A 22,359-nucleotide genomic window follows, 5' to 3' on the forward strand; every position below is an offset into this window, starting at 1 on the left:
TGGATGAGGGTAGGGCAAGTAAAGTTGTTTATATCGATTTCAGCAAAGCCTTTGACAAGGCCCCACATGGGAGATTGATAATGAAGACACATGGCATCCAGAGTAAATTGGTCAGTTGGCTCCAATATTGGCCCAGTCATAAATGTTGGTAGAAGGCTGTTTGTGTAGTTAGAAGCTGGTGCCCAGTGGTGCACCACAGGGGTCAGTGCCAGATCCCTTCTTGGTTTTGATACTTATAAATGGTGTTGTAGTTTGTGTAGGTGTATGTGTGTGGGAGAGAGAGAGAGAGAGAGAGACAGAGAGAGAAAGAGAGAGAGAGAGAGACTGTGTGTGTTTTAGAGTGTGTGCACATGTGTGCGTGAACATGTGTGTAAATATGTGTTAGTGTGTACATTGTATGCACACGTGTGTGCTTGTGGACATATACTGTATGATTGTGTGCACGTGTGTATGTGTGATAATGTGTATGCATATGTGTGTGAGAGAGAGAGTGTGTGTGTGCATGTTTGTGTGAGAGACAGAGTGTGTATCTGTGTTTGTGACGGTGTGTGTGTGAGAGAGAGAATGTGTATGTTGGGGGACACAGGGGGGCATGTAGCTGGGGACGATTGGTAAGTTTGCAGATGACACAGTGCTCAGTGAGGAATAAAGCCTGAAGTGACAGACAGATACAAACAGCTTGATCAGATGGACAGATCAGCGGGGGATGCAATTTAACCCTGATAAGTGTGAGTGATGAACGTTGCCAGAAGTAACAAGACAATGAATAGTAGGACACGAAGAAGCTCAGAAAACAGAAAGATCTTGAGGAGCTTGTTAACAGATCCCAGCAGGTGAAAAGACAGGTTAATACGGTAATTTGGAAGGCAGATGGGGCAGTTGCCTTTACTAGTTGAGGTATAGATTGTAAGAGCAGGGAGGTGACGTTGGAGTTGTACAGATATTTGGTGAGGCCACAGTTGAAGTATTGTGTACAATTCTGGTCACTGCACCACAGGGTTTGTATTGGAGGATTCACCAGAACATTGCTTGGGCTGCGGGAGTTTAGCTATAAAGTGGGAGGCTGGATAAGCTCAGGCTGCTTTCTTCAGAGCAGAGGCAGGGGTATATAAAACTGGGAATGGCATGGACAAGGTGAATATAAAGCAGATGCACCACTTCGTCCAAAGGTCAATAACAAGGTGACATCATTTGAAGCTGATAGGCAGGAGGTTTTGAAGGGACCGGAGGCAAAATCTTCTCACCTGGAGGATGGTAGTGGTCTGTAATTCAGATGGAAAAGCTCAGAAAAGTACTTGGATGAATACTTGAAATGTTATGACACTGAAGGCTATGGCGCAAGTACTGGAAAGTGGGACTGATGGAAATTCAGAGTCATTTTGACTGGAAAAACACAATGGGCCTCAGTGCCTCTTGTGTCCTATATGATTCTATCATTCTAGTATTCTGAAGTGAAGTTTCAGAATTAGTTTCCGTTTTACTCTTTGTATGTTCCAGCTGCTGATGTGGTCAGTATCAGTTTCAGCTTTTCTATTACAGTGCTCGTTTACAGACAGAATTTCCCAAATGAGTTGGAAAACTGAATGAACAAGGAAAGCAGTGGGATAACAGTGTGTAGTAGAACAGCTCTCAAGGAGCTCGACAACATGAGGGATTGAATAACCAAACAGCTTCAGCAAAATGAAGGGTATCGCGGAAAAGGATATCAAATGATATTTAGATATTGCTGGGACGATAGTGTGTGAAATAATGTCAGGAGTGTTGTTTGAAGACAAATTGCGATTAACATTTGAGACTTAATAGGATCAGATTAATCCAGTATTTAGTTACAGACTTAAATCTTAATGATATCATATCATTAAAATAAACCTGTTGTCGTAATCTGTTTGCTGAAAATGATTTTAAAAATGCACATGTAACCATAGTTTCCCAGTGGGGATACCACACAATATAAAATAAAGTCTCTTGAACGATGTCAGCTCCAACTCCAAGAGAATTCGCCAATTCCGGCAGATTGCTAGCAGCAGTAACAGAGAGGTGGTTTCCCAAACAACAATATGCATCTTCCAAGGCAAATGGTCACCAAAGTATACTACACCATCCTTGCTGTTGTTGGTATTCCTGGTAAGTCTTGGAAGTAATCAACGTGTATAAATCTCTGTGTTGATTCATACCTATTTCCACTCGACGACTGATAAGTATTTTATTTCCTTTTAGCAAGGGAAATCCTGATGCCAGGTGACAGTGTCCTCACTTACATAGTTTAAAGTGAAGAGTTTGTCAATGAGGAGGCTCCTCAGTAATGTGCACCATTGTCTGTTTATCTGCTCTGTGCCCAATGGGTTTGCACTGAGGCCTCATTGATTGAGTTTGGCTGACCACCGGCCCTGGCTGGTGTAGAAAGTGTTTAGAAAGAGTACACTCTCTGTGGGAGTTCAAAGCCTGCTATCGGTCGGATAGGTTTTGGAACAACCCACCTTTTAATGACACTTGGTGTTCCCCATTCCTTGATGTCAAGATATTGTGTTGGTGGCTCTTGCTCAGGCAGCTTGTTCCAAATGGGTGCCCAGATACAATATGGGCAAAGGGTGGCTGGAGCAGGTCATTATAGATTGATCGATAAGCATCAGCACAGAATGCTTTCACTACCATGTGTGTTTTAAAAATCAGTGGTTGGGTGGGGGCATGGTATTTGTGAGGACAGATCAGTGGGAGGGGTGTTGAGCACAGGGTTCCAATTGCGATGTGTATTGTTGAATTATTTGTCAAACAGACATGTGAGTTGTGTCATTTATGAAACGATGCACCATACTGTCGAACAGGAGAAACACTGAGATCTGGAGTGTGGGAGTAGCAGCTGTCCCACAGAGAATCAAACATCTTTGTCCAACAGGAGCTTTCCCACCCTGCCTTTTTGTTGTTGTTATCCTTTGATGTTCCCTGCACGATAGTGGGCTATGTGAAGGGCCTCCCATGTGCCTTGGTTTGGGATTGTTATTTAGTATTTGGATATCAATTTGGATAATTATGTTCGATTATTATTGTCGTTATTTAGTTGACACTGACCTTTTGGAGATGAATGCCCTGGAAATATTTTGAGACCGATTCACTGTGAAGCCATCGTGCCACACCATGGAGTGCAGTACTCTGTCAGCTTTGTGAAATCTCCTTTCTTGTCCCTGGTCCACAGGGCTCTGAACACCGGAGATTGGGTGGTACAACATGATTGTTTCGCTGATGAAGACAAGTTGGTTTGTAGTGACTGATGCGCGATTTCAGATAATTGAAATTGTGGTGCTGCTCCGGGGATCCAATCAGGATCAAGAACAGCCAACCGTATGGAGGGAAAGTCAGCCCTGTTACTGTGACCTCCAGCTGACCTGATGTTCAGTATTGAGAGATTTGGTGCGTTGGATGTCTATCAGAGTCACCAGTTGATCCATTGTCCATCAGCAACATTCAGGGAACTCAACCCATACAGGGCAGCTCAGTATGTTCAGCTCCTTCTGGATGGATGATGCTTTTCAAGTTGTACAAGTCGCTGTATCAAGGGGAGGTAGTTTATTGGAGATCACATTTAAGGGCTGAGTAATCCCAGACTGTTTTGTGGTGATTGATGGATGGAAAGTATGTTCGGGGTGAGAGTGAGGGAGTATTGAAGGGACTTGTTGCTGCCAGCTTGCACTTGGAAGTTTATAAATGTTTGCAGTAACAGTAACACTGAGCAGACCATTTCCACAGTCCATTGCAAATGTCAGGGATGCAACACCCACACTGCTGCCTGGGACAGATCTGGCCCAGTGTGTTTTACAGCAGGGCAGTAACACTATGGATACATCTCTTTGATGCAATAATATCCTGTAGCTTCAATCCCAAAATGGTTTACTTGAAGGAAAATGCTATTGTTGGAGTAATGGTTGGCAAGATATCAAACAAATTTATTTTTGTAGCTGACAGCAGCATATAAGATTCAGAGAAAATGCGTTACTCTCATAGTGCCAGAGGTTAGTACAATGCAGAACACTGAGTGTTACTCTTATAATGTATTACTGTCATAATGTATTACTCTCATAATGCCAGAGATTAGTACAATGCAAGACGCTGAGTGTCCTGGGGCACGAGTATTCAGTGAGGGACTCTCTGGTAGTTTTTTTTTTTATTCTTTGAGGAGAAAGTGAGGTCTGCAGATGCTGGAGATCAGAGCTGGAAATGTGTTGCTGGAAAAGCGCAGCAGGTCCGGCAACATCCAGGGAACAGGAGAATCGACGTTTCGGACATAAGCCTGAAGAAGGGCTTATGCCCGAAACGTCGATTCTCCTGTTCCCTGGATGCTGCCTGACCTGCTGCGCTTTTCCAGCAACACATTTCCAGCTTTTTTTATTCTTGCCCTGACTCACTTCCTCAGAGGATCCTGCTCGTTGATGTTGGGTGCTGTCTGAATGCTGATTCTTTGCTGTACATGACCGACATTCATACAGATATATACATTCCAACAGTTCTAATGTGACTCGCTGTAGTTATTTCAATGCAGATTGAGATCCCACCAGCCTTAACCATTAAATTACTGCATACTGGACTGGGAAGTTACAAGATCCTCATGCGTGATATTAATGTACACAGTTAACATTTCCAAACTGACTCTGTGTGTAATTCCTCAACTGAGAGAAAAGTAAATATTTTGTCTGTAGCTCACAGGCCATCTGCATTATCCAGTGATTGACTAGAATGTTCTGTACTGTTAGATTAGATTACTTTACAGTGTGGAAACAGGCCCTTCGGCCCAACAAGTCCACACCGACCCGCCGAAGCGCAACCCACCAATACCCCTACATTTACCCCTTGCCTAACACTACGGGCAATTTAGCATAGCCAATTCACCGGACCTGCACATCTTTGGACTGTGAGAGAAAACCGGAGCACACCCACGCAGACACGGGGAGATCGTGCAAACTCCACACAGTCAGTCGCCTGAGGTGGGAACTGAACCCGGGTCTCTGGCGCTGTGAGGCAGCAGTGCTAACCACTGTGCCACCGTGCCGCCGTTGATCCAGATCGCCAGGAATCAGTCTGAGTGAAGGTATTCCTGATTGTGGAATTGTATGGAATGGGGATCCCAATCCACAGGCTGGACCCTCTTCCAGCACCACTAATCCAGAATCTGGTTCCCAGCATCTGCAGTCATTGTTTTTACCTCGTTGATTTTAACCCTACTGCGAATCCTCTTGCAAGGATGCCTGCCTTGAAGAAGTTTTCCTCCTCTCTCTACAATAATCTCAGGGAGTCCCTCTCCCACTGCAACTCCCAGGTACTCTATGCTACTTTCTCCCCACCCCCACCCTCCTCTAGCTTATCTCTCCACACTCCAGGTTCACTGCCTTTATTCCTGATGAAGGGCTTTTGCCCGAAACGTCGATTTCGAAGCTCCTTGGATGCTGCCTGAACTGCTGTGCTCTTCCAGCACCACTAAACCAGAATCTGGTTTCCAGCATCTGCAGTCATTGTTTTTACCTCTGATAGCTGTGTCCTCATGTTGTTGAGAGAATGGGTCATTGTAAAATTGTACTGAGTAGGGGGAACTGCTTCCATAGCCATTTCTGACCCAGTGCTCTGCTTTTCTTTGTGTATCTATAGATGTAGCATTGTAGTAAGTGTGGAGCACTGACAGGAGAATACCTGTGATACCAATTGCAAATTTTACTGGGAATATCTTTCACTGTAGAACTTTATTTCATGTGCAATAACCTGAAGCGAACATCAGATTCCAGTGACAATGTGATTCAGTGAGAGTCTTTCGATTTGAATTTTACTGACTGTGGGTTCCAAGCCAAAAGGGAACAACCAACCACAATCCAAGTGATACTGGGAGCATTTCTCAAATTAAAGTGTGGGTTACAAACTGCAGAGGACCAACTCCCCCCAGTTACATAAGGAGGTCTGTCCCTGACAATAGACCTTAACCATTTGTAGGGAACTGAATGAAATGGAATATCTGACCGCAGTGGGAACTAGGACCATAACAATATGAACCATGCGCTGCTTGATTTATGTTACATTCCCCATTTCTGTTCTACCCCATGATGGAGCTCTCAGTGTAGTTTGTAAATATAAAATGGATTGCAAGTGGGAAAATCCTCACAGCTAGTTGTATATGTTTGGTGCTAAGTTTACAAAGTGGAATATCCCAATGGAGATAAACAGATGTGATATTTTTCATAAAGTGAAAATGGCAGAACAAAAATGTTCATTCACTAAAGTGACCGATCAACGTATCATGTTGACACAAATAATATTTCTGGTGCTGATTAATCTTTCAGCAAGGTTAGGACAAGTTGTGGGACATGGCTACACTCATTTATTGTCCGTACATTAATAAGGATGATTAGAGAGTTGGAAGAGTTGACACTATTTATCATCTATCCCTAGTTAGATTCAGAGGAACAATGTTTGAATCTGTAATTTATAATCTTTCGACAGTTAATTTCCTAGTGATTGCTGCTCTCCACTTTGTAAGGTGTATCCTCCTTGTGAGGAGGAGGTATTGAAAAGGGCCGTACATCGATCAGATTTAAGGCAATGGATGTAGGTTTTCTCGCTGAGCTGGAAGTCATTTCCGAAATGTCTTCGATGTGGGGAGAGTGGTTCGGGTTTCTAGACGTGTTCTGTCTGCTTGTTTGGATTTGTTGCTTAGAAATCGGTGGACTGTGTTCATTGAGTACCCATTCTTTTTCAATACACTGTTTTGATGATTTTTCTCTGCTCTGCAGAGTTCCTCTGTGGTGCAGTCTGTGGTGGCTTGTTCAGATAATATTCTAATGTAGCTTTATCTGTGGGTGTTAGGATGATTGCTTCTGTAGTTCAGTATTTGGTCAATATGCATTGTTTTCCTGTAGACGCTGGTTTGAAGTTCCCCATTGGCTGGTCGCTCTACTGTGACATCTAGGATTGGCAGTTTGTTGTTGTTTTCCTCCTCTTTAGTTAACTTTATGCCAGTAAAGGTATTATTGATGGTTTTGAACGTTTCCTCTAACTTGTTTTGCTCAGTGATGGCAAAGGTGTCATCCATGTAGTGGACCTAAAGGTTGGGTTGGATGGTTGGCAGAGATGTTTGTTCGAGTGTCTCTGCTCAGAACCCTGATATTGGAGATCCCATGGATGTTCCATTGGTTTGTCTGTAGGTTTTGTTGTTGCAGATGAAGTGGGTGGTAAGGCATAGGTCCACTAGCTTGACGATACTGTCGTTGCTGTTGAAGTTGGTGGTGTTTAGTGTAAGTGTCTTTGATTCTTCGAATAGTGTAGTCAGTGTTTCCTGAGCCAGGTTTATGTTGATGGATGTGAACAGGGCTGTTGCTTCAAAAGAGACCATTATTTAACCTCTTTTATCTTGGTGCCTGTGATATTCTTCAGGAGGTTTTGGGTGGAGTGGATGGAGTGGTGTAAGTCTTCTGCTAAGTGTTTTAGTCTTTGGTGTAGCTCCTTGGCCAATCTCTAAGTCAGTGTTCCAGGTCAGTGAGACTGGGTCTGAGGGAGGCTCCTAGTTTGTGAATGATGGGTAATTCGTAGAAGAGTGTGTGTGTTGGGTCCATCTGGTTTCAGTTTTTTGAAGTCGGTCTTATTTATTTCTCCAGAATTCTGAAGCTTTTTGAGTAGGGCTGTGATTCGGTGGGATTGGGTCGATCTCCACGAGTTAGGAAGTGTTGGTATCTGTTGGTATTTCAGTGTTGTCTCTAATGCTGCTAAGAAATCTTTCTTGTCTGCATCCTGGAAGTTGTAATTTAATGCACTTACTGAGACAGATTTGTCAGTGCCTGTTAAGGGTCGGTCAGATAAGTGTTATATCAATGCTTTGGTGTTGTCTGTATTGTTATTTTGTGTAAGATCGTCTGTTTTCTTTCTGCAGGTCCAGTTTTGTTTCATTTTCTGTGTTTGTCACTGTCTAATATCTATGGCGTGTTGTACTGTTTCTGTCCATTATTGATCTGTTACATTGGTGCGTACAAATGTTTGGTGTGAAATTTCCCAGTTGTATTTACGGAGTCTGTTGTGGGCATCATTAATCATTTCTCTAAGTATTCTTTTGACGTTTTGCTCGGCCATTATTTTGGCTAGTGGGGTGTTATGGGGAGGTTTGTATTTAAGACATTTAGGTAGTATCTGTTTCCTTCGGCATTCCTGCAGTAAGTACAACTGTTCGTGGGTGGCGCTCCAATGGATGGCAATGGTTTCCAATTTTCAGGCCAGTTTTAGTGTGTTGCACCCATAGGTGTTAGCGAATTTTGAGAAGATTTGTAGCTTAGGTTGAGGTTCGGGATGTAGGTTTCAACCAAACCGCCCCGTGGCCCAACATTTCAACTCTGCCTCCCAATCTGCCGAGGAAATGGGCCTCCTCCACCGCCGCTTCCTCACCACCAGACGCATGGAGGAAGAACGCCTCATCTTCCGCCTCGGAACACTTCAACCCCAGGGCATCAATGTGGACTTCAACAGCTTCCTCATTTCCCCTTCCCCCACCTCATCCTAGTTTCAAACCTCCAGCTCAACACTGTCCCCTTATCTTGTCCGGACTTGTCCGACCTGCCCAGCTCCTTTTCCACCTATCCACTCCAACTCTCCTCCCTGTCCTATCACCTTCATCTCCTCCCCCACTGACCTATTGTACTCTATGCTACTCTCTCCCCACCCCCACCCTCCTCCAGCTTATCTCTCCACGCTTCAGGCTCTCTGCCTTTATTCCTGATGAAGGACTTTTGCCCGAAACGTCGATTTTGCTGAAGCTCCTCGGATGCTGCCTGAACTGCTGTGCTCTTCCAGCACCATTGATCCAGAATCTGGTTTCCAGCATCTGTAGTCATTGTTTTTACCTTGCTGAGCTGGAAGATTTGTTTTCAGACATTTCATCACCATACCAGGTAACCTCAACAGGGAGCCTCCGGATGAAGCACTGGAGGTATGGCCTCGTTTCCTTGGATTGCTGACATCATTCCTGTGGTGATCTCATTTCCTGTGGTGATCGCATTTCCTGTTCTTTTTCTCAGTGGTGGTAAATGTGATCTTCGTCAAAGTAATTGTTGATAGTTGTTGGAATTCCATGCTTCTTGGAATTTTCGTGTGTGCCCCTGTTTGACTTGTCCTAGGATGGATCTGTTGTCCCAGTGGAAGTGGTGTCTGTGCTCATCTGTATATAAGGATATTAGTGAGACAGAGTCATCTCTTTTTGTTGCAAGTTGATGATCATGCATCCTGATGGCTAGTTTTCTGCCTGTTTGTAAAATGTCGTGTTTGTGACAGTTTTTGCCTGGTATTTTGTAAATGACATTAGTTTTGCTTGTTGTCTGTATAGAGCCTTTCAAGTTCATTAGATGCTGTTTTAGTGTGTTGGTGGGTTTGTGGGCTACCATGATGACAAGGGGTCTGAGTAGTCTGGCAGTCACTTCTTAATGCCTTTGATGTAGGGGAGAGTGGCTTGGGTTTCTGGACGTGTTGTGTCTGCTTGTTTGGGTTTGTTGCTGAGAAATCGGTGGATTGTGTTCATTGCGTACCCATTTAAGGCAATGTATAAAAATAAAAATAAAAACAATAATAGTAATAGAATAAAAATGCCGATTTCAACAAATAACTAACATTAGTCCATGCAATATTTTGATGGTTTATAATTGAGTTGAAGAGTATGACATAGAAATAACAGTAAGAATACAGAACATTTAACATAGTATTTTAACAGACCATACAATTCTCCCCTATCATAATGTGCTCGAACCCAGAATTAGTATTCCATATTAATGCCAAAGATTCCATTGTAGTCTCTTTCATTCGGGAAATAAGATTTCCATATTTGCATCACAAAGTCCTTTATCCTCTGTATACATCTGTATATACTCGTATGTTACTAACACATTTTACAATTTCCAATTCCAGAATGGTGGGCATTTTTCTTCATTTTATGTGATAATGACAGACATTCTGGATCTGCAGGGAGGCCAAACGCTGTTACGCGTTGCTTGGTTTTTGTACCATAGCCTCTGACGTTCCAATATAACTGTGTGTTTTTAATTTATTTAATTTTGAGATGTGGGTGTGGCTGGCTGGACTCAGCATTTACTGCCTGTCCCTCGTTGATCTTGAGAAGTGATGGTGAGCTGCCTTCTTACATCGCTCCAGTCCTCCTGCACTGGTGTCCAAAGGAGGGAAACATAGAAACATCCATAAAAAAGTTGCAGGAGTAGTCTATTTGGCCTTTTGATCCTTCACCAACATTTAATATTTTCGTGTCTGATCGTGCAATCTCAGTCTCCCCCTTCTACTTTCTCTCCATACCCCTTGATCCCTTCCACTGAAAGAGCCATGACTCGCTCCATCTTGAATATTTCTAACAAACTTGCCCCAACAGCTTTCTGTGGCAGAGAATTCCACAAGTTTGCAACTCTCTGAGTGCAGAAATTCTTTGTCATCTCAGTCCTGAATGGCTCTCCCTTGTCACCCAGGAGAAATATCCAAGGTGAATGGTTTTCAGAGCATCAGCTCTCCCCCCATCCCCGTGGATAATCTGTGTCACAGCTTATTTTGCCAGGTCCAATGAGTTTCCTAACTCCTGCTGGTCTCAAAGCCAGAAGACAGGTCCTTTCACCTCGATTGTGTTAAATATTGATTGTGATGAGGATCCAATTGTGACATAGCGGTTGGATTCACTACTGAATACTTCCATGATTCAGATTGTCAGGATTCTCAGACGGAGACACTCAATGCCTGACCATTGGTTCATCCACATGGTGGAGGGCACAATGTGGAATGATTGAATGCCAATAAATTGTAGGTCATGTTGTGTGATGTATACTTCTGGAGGCAATCTCAACTATGGAAGCTTCAAAATTGTATGAATGTATTTTGCAACCAATGTCTGTGTTAGGTGTCTCCAGTACTTTGTTTACTGATTGTTGTTGTCTTGTGTTGATGTTGTGGTCTTATGGGAAAAACTATTCCATTAGAGTAACCTACAAAGCAGGTGATATCAACCACTGTCGAACCCCAAAAAATACACTGAATATATGACAGTATTTCTGAGAATAATCTGCTGCTCATGCTCTTCTCTATGTAATTTACAAGTGAGAATGATTCATTTATAGATGATTTGTTGCTCTGGTTCTGATTGTTTAAACTTCATATGATATGGAACTACAATTTTCTGTATGTGAAAATCCATTACTCACAGTCTGGGCGCAGTCACTGAGAATGTTTGATCAGTAACTTCACGTCTCTTTTTCTCCCTCTCTCTCTTACAGTGAGTCTAGTGACGATTGTACTTTGGCTCGGGGGAACTGTGGTCTTTCTAAATGTACCACTCGCTATCTGTTGACCATGGCAACATCTGATCTACTCTTCATTATATTTTATGTCATACTTGATCAGTTTGCTTACTATTATTATCCATGGTGTTTCCTGGACATCACTCCTGTCTGTAGTGTTATCTATGCCCTGAACCGCGTGACCATTGATGGTTCTGTCTGGTTCACTGTCGCCTTTTCTTTTGATCGATTTATTGCTATTTGTTCACATCAGATGAAATCTCAGGATTGCACAGAGAAAACTGCAACGAGGGTTCTGGCAACAATCTGTATTTTGTTTTCTGTGAAGAACATTCCTATCTATTTCCGATTTAAACCTGGAAAGATGATCAACAATGTTCCATGGTACTATTATAACAGCTATGGCTATTATAATGATAGTCGCTGAATAAATTTTAAGTGTTTTGAAAAATTTTTAACACCATTTCTTCCATTTACTTGTATTCTCTTTCTGAATGTTCTGACTGTCAGATATATCACTGAGGCCAATCAGATGCGTAAGAGACTGAGGGGTCAGAGAAAAACAGAGAATGACCCACAGGTAGAGAGCAGGCAGAATTCTGTGACTTTACTCTTTGCTATATCCGCCAGCTTCATCCTTCTCTGGTTGGGGTATATTTTATTTTTCTTTCAAGCTGATTATTCCTTGGATTCCGCTGCTGCTGATCTCTTTAAACAAGTCGGATATATGCTGCGGAATCTAAGCTGCTGCATAAATGCAGTTATTTATGTGGTAACACAGAAAAAGTTCAGAGACCAGTTAAAGTATGCAGCGAAATATCCCATTATAAAAGTAACTAAATTGATGAATAAATCCAAGAAACTGAGAGGCAACATGAGATGCAGCAGAGATTGGAAGGAGGAGTCCAGGTGAGGAATGGACTGAAAGGAGAAGGAGGAGGAGCAACATGATAACACTCCTTTTCTAATGAGCAGGGAATTCATCCATCTGAGGATCAGAATGAAAGAGACTCTGCAGGAGTAAAGCCAGCGTAAAGTGCTGTTAGCTATGAGCTGAACAACAAAAACAGAACTGGAAGGGTAATTAAACATGCACAAAAAAGCATTCATCCCAAGCAATCATTCATCCCAGTGAGTGAGTCGGATTGTTAAAAAAGGACATGGAGGGAAGGATCATGTTTGATTGCATGTCAATGTGGGAATAACAATGGCAGAATCCTCTCCACTCTTCCTCACGGAATTCTCTGATCCACACATCGGGACAAATGTTAAAAACAAGGTTTATATTATAAAGTATAAATAACGTACTATAATAAAACTGTATCTTTTGATTACAAATGTATTTCCAGCAATACGTTGTCGGTTCCAATTCAGTTCTTCCCCCGGCCTGATGCTGATATCCCTCCCTTTCTTTATTTGATTATTTCCACCAATCAGCTGCTGTGTTGATGGGGAATCCACGGCCCAATCAGAGGGCTCGGTGGCAGGTGGGATCCGAAGCTCGGGAATCAGGTCGAATGTGGGAGATGAGCTGACATCGTCAGAGCTTCCATGAAAATGCTTTGTGGATCTCAGTGACTCCATCGAGCTTAGCAGGAACTGACTCTGGATGAACCCTGTTTGCTTGTGGCTTGATACTGGAGCCTGAGATCAATGCAGAAAGATACTTTTTTGCATCATCACCAAGATGTATTGTTTCCATCTGGAACACAGCTCTTAAACCCATCCCTGCCTCAGCTCATAATTGCTGAATCAATCATTAATTCCATTGTTACTTCGGGCCCTTGTACTCCAGCACCACATCAGCCTGACACCAGATTATAAATTCAATACATTAACTTCGTACAAATTTCTTCCACCCTCCTGGTTTCTTTTATCAGCAAATCCCATTTCCTAACCATCCACTCACCAGAGTGACATACACAGGCATGTTGTCCTCCAAATTCTCGGTTATACATTCTCACTCGTCTGTTCGAAATGTTTCAAAGTCATCCATTGACTTATTTGGTTTCCTGGACGGGTCTAAATCTTGTTCTGTAAAACCTCTGTGCAAGTGTTAAATATTCTACTGTGGTGTAATATTATCAGCTGGTGTGATAGTCAAAGAAATTACAGATTTCATAGAATTCAGTCACAGAATTATAGAGTCAAAAAGATAGACAGCACGGAAACAGATCCTTCGGTCCAACTCGTCCATGCTGACCAGATATCCCAAACTATTCTAGTCCCATTTGCCCTCACTTGGCCCATATCCCTCCAAATCCTTCCTATTCATATATCCATCCAGATGCCTTTTAAATGCTGTAATTATACCAACCTCTACCACTTCGTCTGGCAGCTCATTCCAGACACGCACCACCCACTGTGTGAAAAAGTTGCCCCGGGTCCCTTTTATATTTTTCCCGCCTAAACCTATGCCCTCTAGTTCTGGACTCCCACACCCCAAGGAAAATACCTTAGCTATTTACTCTCTCCATGCATCTTATGATTTCATAAACATCTATAGGGTCACCGCTCAGCCTCCAATGCTCCAGGGAAAACGGCCCCAGCCTATTCAGCATCTCCCTGTGGCTCAAATGTGTGAAGCCTCATCTTCTGTCTTAGGATCCTGCAACCACACGGGATCAATGCTGATTCCACCAGTTTCCTCATTTCCCCTCCCCTCACTTTATCCTATTCCCAAGCCTCCAACTCGGCACCATCCTTTTGAACTGCCCCATCTGTCCATCTTCCTTCCCATCGATCTGCTCCAGTCTCCTCTCTGACCAATCACCTTATCCCCTAACTTCACCTACCTATCACATTCCCAGCTACCTTCCCCAGCCCTACTTCCCTCCTATTTATGTCTCAGCCACACATACCCCCCACCCCCACCCCACACCCTCCGCCAATGGCCCACAAGCCTCATTCCTGATGAAGCGTTTCTGCCTGAAATGTCGAGTCTCCTGCTCCTTGGACGCCTGACCTACTCTGCTTTTCCAGCACCACACTCCAGACAACAATATTTATTTCCCTGAGATGTCTAATATCCATTTATTTCTCAACAGTCACAGCTGATTTCAAATATTCATTTAATGTCTCTCCCATCTCTTCATCTTCAACGCAAAGACAACCGCATTGATTCTCAGATGGGCCGACTCTCTCAATTTGCTCTCTTGTTCTTTATTTGCAGAATCTGGTTTGGATAGTCTTTAACTTTGTCTGGCCAAAATGTCTCATCCTGTGTTTGCCTTCCTAGTTTCCTTCTGAAGAGTGCTGCTACGTTCTTTAAACTTGGCAAGAGATTCAGTTGATCCCAGTTGTCTCTTTCTGATACTTGATTCCTTTTTATTCTTGACAAGAGCTTCAATAACAGTATTCCTCCTTGTTTCCTAACCTTAGCAAGCTGACCTTTCATTCTCACAGGAGCATTATGTTTTTGAATTATCATTATTACACCGAGAGCGAAGCACCCGGAGGAAACCCACGCAGACACAGGGAGAATGTGCAAACTCCACACAGACAGTCGCCCGAGGCTGGAATCGAAGCCGGGTCCCTGGCGCTGTGTCAGCAGAGCTAACCTCTGAGCCACCATGCTGTTAAGTCTTTGCTCTCTTTTTAATAGTTAAATTGCTTTCCCTTACTATTTTATGCATGCTCCATATTAAATCGATGGGTATTGAAAGGCAGTTTTGTTTTTAGATATAAGATGCTATTGAGAGCGTCTTCATTTCAGACTTAATGTCATTGGAGACATATAGGAGACACTGAGTGTGATGCCGAATAGATTTCGATAAGTGGTTACACAGCAGGACCAATCAGATAGATGATTGACCGTCAGGAAATGTCAGAGGGGAGTTCAGAAATCTCTTATGGCTATTCCTCTCTGTTTCGGATGCTGTGAAAAGAGGTAGTCTCTCAGAGGAAAATAGAAATAGTAGCCAGATCTTGGGCACTAAGAATGAATCTGATGTTTAACTGGTTTGTCAAGATTTCAAAGAATAATTGTTAACAGGGCCTCTGCTGTCAGGGGCTCAGACAGGAGATTAAGCTGCAGGGAGGGTGAATCTAGGAGAGTATGTTACTTTTCTGGGGCCAGGATAAAGGACTTCTCAAAATATGTGAAACATATTGTCAAAGGGGAGAGTGAGAAGCTGGAAGTTATTGTACAAATCAATAGGAATGACAGAGTCAGGGAATGGGTTAAAGCTTTGCGGAGTGAGTATAAAAGGTTAGGGAACAGGTTAAAATATAGAACATCTCAAGTAATAATTTGTGGTTTCCTTCCAATGCCAAGTTCTAATGAGGGAAGGAGGGAAAGGACAGGACAGATAAATCCATGGCTGAAGAGGTGGTGCAGGCTGCAGGGATTCCGTTTCATGGATCATTGGGATCTCTTCTGGAACAGAAAAGACCTGAATTGGAAAGAGACCGTTAGCCTGTTCGGCTCTATTTTTAGAGCCTATACACGTTTAGAAATGGGAGTGGGAACTTCCTAAATAAGAGTGAAAATAGAAAGGAGGGTGAGGACGATTCAGAAGCAGAAAAGAATAAGTTAATTAGAAAAAACAATATAGGAGGAAGTCAGGGATCAAAATAACTGAAGAATTAAAATAAATTTATTTCAGTGCAAGAGGTCTTACAGATATGAGCGATGATCTCACGGCATATATCGTTACATATACTGGGCTGTTGTAGTTGTGACATAAACCTGGCTGCGGGGACGACAAGAATAACAGCTCAATGTTCTGTGTTTTAGATGTTATGTGAAGGATAGGGAGAGAGGCAAGAGAGGAGAGGGAGGGATTTTTAATTCGAGAAAGCATCACTACTGTAATTAGAGCACATATTTCTGAGAGACCATTTAGTGAACACATATGGGTTAAAATGAGAAATAAGAGAGGGATGGTGACCTTCACGGGTTGTACAGCAGCACCCCCCATCTGCCCCACACACACACAATAGTGAGAAACAATTTGAGTAGTAAACATAGTGAGATCTCAACATCAGTAAGAATAGTAAGGTTCTAAAAGTAAGGGAGTTTAATTTTCCAAATACTGACTATGACTGCCATATTTAAAGATTTGGATGATGAATAATTTGTTAAATGAGTTCAAGAGAATTTTCGTTATCAATGCATAGATGTCACAAGTAGAGAGGGAGCAAATCCTGAACTTCATAGAATCCATAGTGTTGAGACAGGTCATACAGCCGAGCGATTCCACACCAGCTCTTGGAAGAGGATCCCATCTGGACTAGTAGCCCACCCAATATTTCCCATGGCTAATGCCGTGGAGACAATATTGAGAATCACCAGGAGACAGTTCTTCAAGAAGCAGGTTTTTTATTTGCAAACAAAAAGATCATGACACTTCGAAAGCAGATTCTCAAATGGCCACGAACCTCAGGGTCTGTGGATTTTATATCTTTATTTATCATGTTCCTGTTACCTTATCAGCATGTCCAACTATATGAACCAAAGTACCTCACTCTGGCTACACAATAAGCCAGTGATGTTAGTTCTCATTATTTCTTTAGTTGTACATTCTACTTAAGTTATTCTTATATCATGGTTAGGTATTTATTGCTAACCTTTTGCAACAATGCTCTTTCATTCCAGACCCTACTACATACTTTCCTAATGCCATGATTAGACATTTATTATCACTTCTACTACAGTGATCTTCCATTCCAGACTAATCTGCCATGACAGATATTTAGCTATTCCAGCTACTATAATAGTCTCTTGTCTCAAGCTGATCTACTAACTATTAATTAGATATTTTAATGTAATGTCCCAAATATTTATGGTCCCAATCCTATCACAATAACACTTAACGGGAAAGCTACCTCTACTAACTGTTATCTCATCTTACCATAGTGACCTTTCAGCCTTAACTTTACTCTGCTAATTGGTGTAAGAGCATTCCACTGTTCTTAGCCCATCCTGCCTTCCACAGACCACAGATTGCCAGTCGTCTTCATGCTTTAACCCTTCCCATGCTTTCATGTTCTTTATTTTCCATACCACCTCACCCAACCTACACATCCGTGGACACTATGGTGAAATTTGGCATGGTTAACACACTCAAACTACACATTCGTGGACACTATGGAGTAATTTAGTATGGCTAACACACCCATCCTACACATTCGTGGATACTATGCTGTAATTTAGCATGGACAACCAACCCACCCCCCTATGCACATCCGTGCATACATTGGTGTAATTTATCATGGCTAACACACAAAAACCTCCTCATCCATGGACACTACGGTATAATGTACCATACTGACACACTCAACATTTAATAAGATTTTCACGCCAGTCATCAACGCATAAAAGAGCTTCATTAAACTTATATTTAAGCTGCAAGCTCCCAGTTAATTAGACAGTCACGAAACACTATGCTGACTCTCTTGAGCATAGAGAACCCAAAGCGGATTCGGATGAAATCCCTTTAAGTCATGCAATATTTTACACTTTAAAGAAGTAATTGATGTTTCAAGTATTGGTAATGTGGAAAACAGCAGGATAAAAGTAGTTGGTAATGATTAATTAGAAGAAACATCAGCAGAGAAAGATTGGCAGAAATAGGCCATTCCACCATTCTATCCTGCTTAGCCTCTTAACAGATCATGGCTGATCATTCAACGTTGGACCCTACTCCCACGAGCCCATTTTCAAAATGTTCTGAAGGGAAGAGAGCGACATAGACAGGACCCTTTTGTCATTGTGGCCAAACGAACAATCATTCTTTTCATTTCAAAAAAGTAACGTCTGAAGAAAGGCAGGTGTTGCTGGTTGAGCCAATATTTATCGGCCATTCCTAAATACCGTGGGTGCAAAGTGTTGATGTATGTTTAAATGCATAGCATGTACCAATAATCAAAAAAATTCATTCTTTCATTCTCACAAATACTATGAAAATGGAATTTATATATTTTGATCAAAACTTACAATGTCAATTGCAAACCGACAGAGAAATTCAGAAACATACATATTGAGACACACACACGAGACTTGTCACGTTCATAATTCTCTTGAACTTAAACGTTCCTAACTATAATGCAGCTAATAGAAAGCAATATCATATCTAAACAAAAAAAGCTTCGACAAGTAGCGATGTGCTAATTATCACTTAATCCAAAAGAAAGGACACCCAGAGATAGGTAAATTAACATGATGCCACTGATGGATTAACGTCTGTTTATTTCAACGTAAGAGGTCTTATAGGTAAAACAGATGGGAATAGAACCTGGATTAGTACGTGGGGCTATGATGTTCTGGTCATTACAGAGACCTGGTTGAGAGAGGGGATATTCAACTTGCCAGGGTATTGGCTAATTGCCGGTCCAGGTGACTGACCTTTCAGTGGGAGAACAGTTTGGAAACAGTGAAGACAACACTTTTTAAGAAGTTTGAACATATCTTCAAATGAATATAATTAATGTTGGCATGTGTGTTATGACTGGTTGATTAAACAATTAATTATTAACCAAATGCTGATGGTTACAGCTTTTGAATATTGCCTCATTCATATTACTGTGTGGGTTCAGTACTGTTTGAGCTTCTGTTTCTTTTCCCAAGGACAGTATTTGGCCACCTGTGGAGGAGGATATTCTCAACCTGTGCACTTGTCTGTTCCTGGGGCAAGCTTATTTATAACCCGTGGTGTGGATTGGGGATGACCTGCTTTTTCAGCGAATGGGAGGTTTTCATCTCTCCTATGGAATGCGAATAGACAGTTCGATGCGTCATGCTGTCCTTAATCCATGACCTGAGAATGTGCACATTGGCACTCCCAATGTGTGGGAGTTTATTTTTCCTGTGGCTTGGCAAGGGGTAGATATGCATGTGGAGCAGGTGAATCCTGGCATTTTTGAATGGACTTTTTGTGGGGAGTTTGTTTTTTATTCTACAGATTGTGGCCATGTCTGTCTGAGAATATGGACCTCATCTTGTGGATTCTGAAAGGTCAGATCAGCGTGTGGATCTGATCTTTTTATTCTGTGGATTGTGCACAGTCATTTCTCCCAAGGCACCTGAGTTTTACCCTTGGATTGTGAATGGTCAGTTATGCGTGTCAGGGGTGGTGGCCAGGGATGATCTCTCCTTTTGTGGGTTAACTGTAAATAGGTATTTCTCTGGGAAACGGTGGTTTGGAACTGTGAAGTAGAAATGGTCAATGAGCTATGGCGAGCTTATTTTTATCCTGTGGGCTTCAAATGGTCAGTTGGGAATTTGATTTTCATCAAATGGATTGGAAGTAGCCAGTTCTGTGTGGACAGAAGCTTTTGATTCTGTGGAGTTTTGAATCTTCAAACACTGCACGATGTGTGCAGGTGATGTTTCATCTGCTGATACAAACACTACACTGGCATGTCTGGGTACTATTTCATCTGCTAATACAAACACTGCACTGGCATGTCTGGGTACTGTTTCATCTGCTAATACAAACACTGCACTGGCGTGTGCGGGTAATGTTTCATCTGCTGATACAAAGGAAAAATAAGAAAAAGGAGCATTGCAGCACAGGAACAGGCCCTTCAGCCCTCCTAGACTGTCCCGATCCAATCCTCTATCTAAACCTGTCACCTATTTTCTAAGGATCTGTATCCCTCTGCTCCCTGCCAATTCATGTATCTTTCTAGATACTCTTAAAATCACCGTATCGTGCCCATCACTACCACCTCTGCTGGCAGCACCTTCCAGGCACCCCCACCCTCTGAATAAAGACCTTTCCACCTATATCTCCCTTAAATGTTTTCCCTCTCACCTTGAACTCGTGACCCCTCGTAATTGAGTTCCTCATTCTGGGAAAAGGCTTCTTCCTATCCACCCTGTCTATACGTGTCATGATTTTGTAGACCTCAATTAGGTCCCCCCCTCAACCTCCATCTTTCTAATGGAAATGATCCTAATCTACTCAATCTCTCTTCATAGCTAGCACCCTCCATACCAGGCTACATCCTGGTGAACTTCCTCTGCACCCTCTCCAAAGCATCCACATCCTTTTGGTAATGTGGCGACCAGAACTGTACGCAGTATTCCAGAAGCAGCCAAAACAAAGTCTTATACAACTGTAATATGACCTGCCATCACTTATATTCAATATCCTGTCCGATGAAAGAAAGCATGCCACATCCTTCTTGACCACTCTACCGACCTGCATTCCCACCTTGAGGGAGCAATGGACCTGAACACCATAATGCCCGGATTGAACTCCATCTGCCAATTCTTTGCCCAACTCCCCAGTCTATCTATATTCTGCTGCATTCTCTGACAGTCCACTTCACTATCTGCTACTCCACCAATCTTTGTGTCATCTGCAAACTTGCTCATCAGACCACCTCTACCTTCCTCCAGATCATTTATGTGTATCACAAACGACAGTGGTCCCAACAAGGATCACTGCAGGACACCACAAGTCATAGGTCTCCATTTTGAGAAACTTCCTTCAACTATTACTCTCTGTCTCCTATTGCTCAGTCAGTTCTTTATCCATTTAGCTAGTACACCCTGGACTCCATGTTACTTCATTTTTTTTTCATCAGTCGATCATGGGGAACCTTGTCAAATGCCTTCCTGAAGTTACCTTATCAAATGCTTTCTTGAACTCACCTTATCAAAGACCTTACTGAACTCACCTTATCAAACGCCTTATTGAAGGCATGGTCAATGGTGAATGGTTGTATTTTGTAACTCTTTATTCACTTTGAGCATGTCAATTCTGAATGTACATATTGGCATTTTCTTTCTCAACCACCAGGACCGGAACTTATCAGCTTCCAGTCCATACAAAATATTTGTACCTGCAACGTTTTTGTAATCAGCTAAATCCCTGAACATCTTCTTGTTCCTGTAACTCCTCTCAATATCTAAACTTCTCGATCCCCAACAGGTTTGTTGATCTCCAGAACTATGCTCACACCTTGACTCTTCCCATCTTGATAACCTGTTTTCGGGTCCTACAATGTGTTCTCTTCCTCCCTTTGCCATTGACCCCACCTACATCTTTTAGTCAACTGTACCACATGTTGCACTCCCGATCCCTATAACCTTCCCCAACCACAGCCATTTGCACAGCTTTATGACATAATTCATTCCATTAACACATTCCATATCTCTGCCATAACTTTCAGCGCCGAAAAATGCCCATATGTAGTGTCACCGAGTCCTACAGCACAGAGACAAGCCCTTTGGCCCAAACTGGTCCATGCTGACAAAACCATCCGTCCCCACTCACCCCATTTCCCAGCACTTTGCCCATATCCTCAGAATCCTTTCCTATCCATGTAATTGTCCAAATGCCTTTTAAATGTTGTTAAGTTAACCGTCACAACCATTTCCACTGGCAGCTCATTCCATATGCGTACAACCCTCTGTGTAAAAATGTTGCCCTTCAGGTTCCATTTTATTCTGTCCATTCTAACCTTAAACTGATGGCCTCAATCCTCGATTCCCGAATGCTCGGAAAAAGACTGAGTGCGTTCACCCTATCCATAACTCTCATCATTGTATACATCTCTATGAGTTCCCTCCTCAGTCTCCTATGCCCTTTGGAACAATGTACCAGCGTGTCCAACCTCTCCCAATAACGCAGACCGTTGAGACCAGGTAACATCCTTGCAAATTTCTTTTGGATGGTTCCCTGGTTAATAACATCCTTCCTATGACAAGGTAATAAAACTGAACACAATACTCCAAGTGTTGCCTCACCAATGTCCTGTATAACTGCAACATAACTTCAGAACTTCTATACTCAATGCCCTGACTGTTGATGGCCAGTGTGCCCAAAGCCCTCTTCACTGCGCTGCATTCATGTGACACCACTTTCATAGAACTGGGAACCTGAACTCCAGGATGTCTTTGTTCTACTAACCTTGTGAACCACTACCATTCACCATGTACCTCCCACCTTGATTTGACTTTTCAAGTTGCAAGAGCTCACACTTATCTGTATTGAACTCCATTTGCCACTTCCCAACCCACTTCTCCAGCTGATCAAGGTCCTGCTGCAATTTCTGATAAACTTCCTCACTCTCCATGATATCACCTATTTTAGTGTCATCAGCAAAC

Source organism: Chiloscyllium plagiosum, unplaced genomic scaffold (assembly GCF_037043375.1).
Source record: "Chiloscyllium plagiosum isolate Xiang-an unplaced genomic scaffold, Cpla_swu_hap1 HiC_scaffold_45, whole genome shotgun sequence".
NCBI lineage: Eukaryota > Metazoa > Chordata > Chondrichthyes > Orectolobiformes > Hemiscylliidae > Chiloscyllium > Chiloscyllium plagiosum.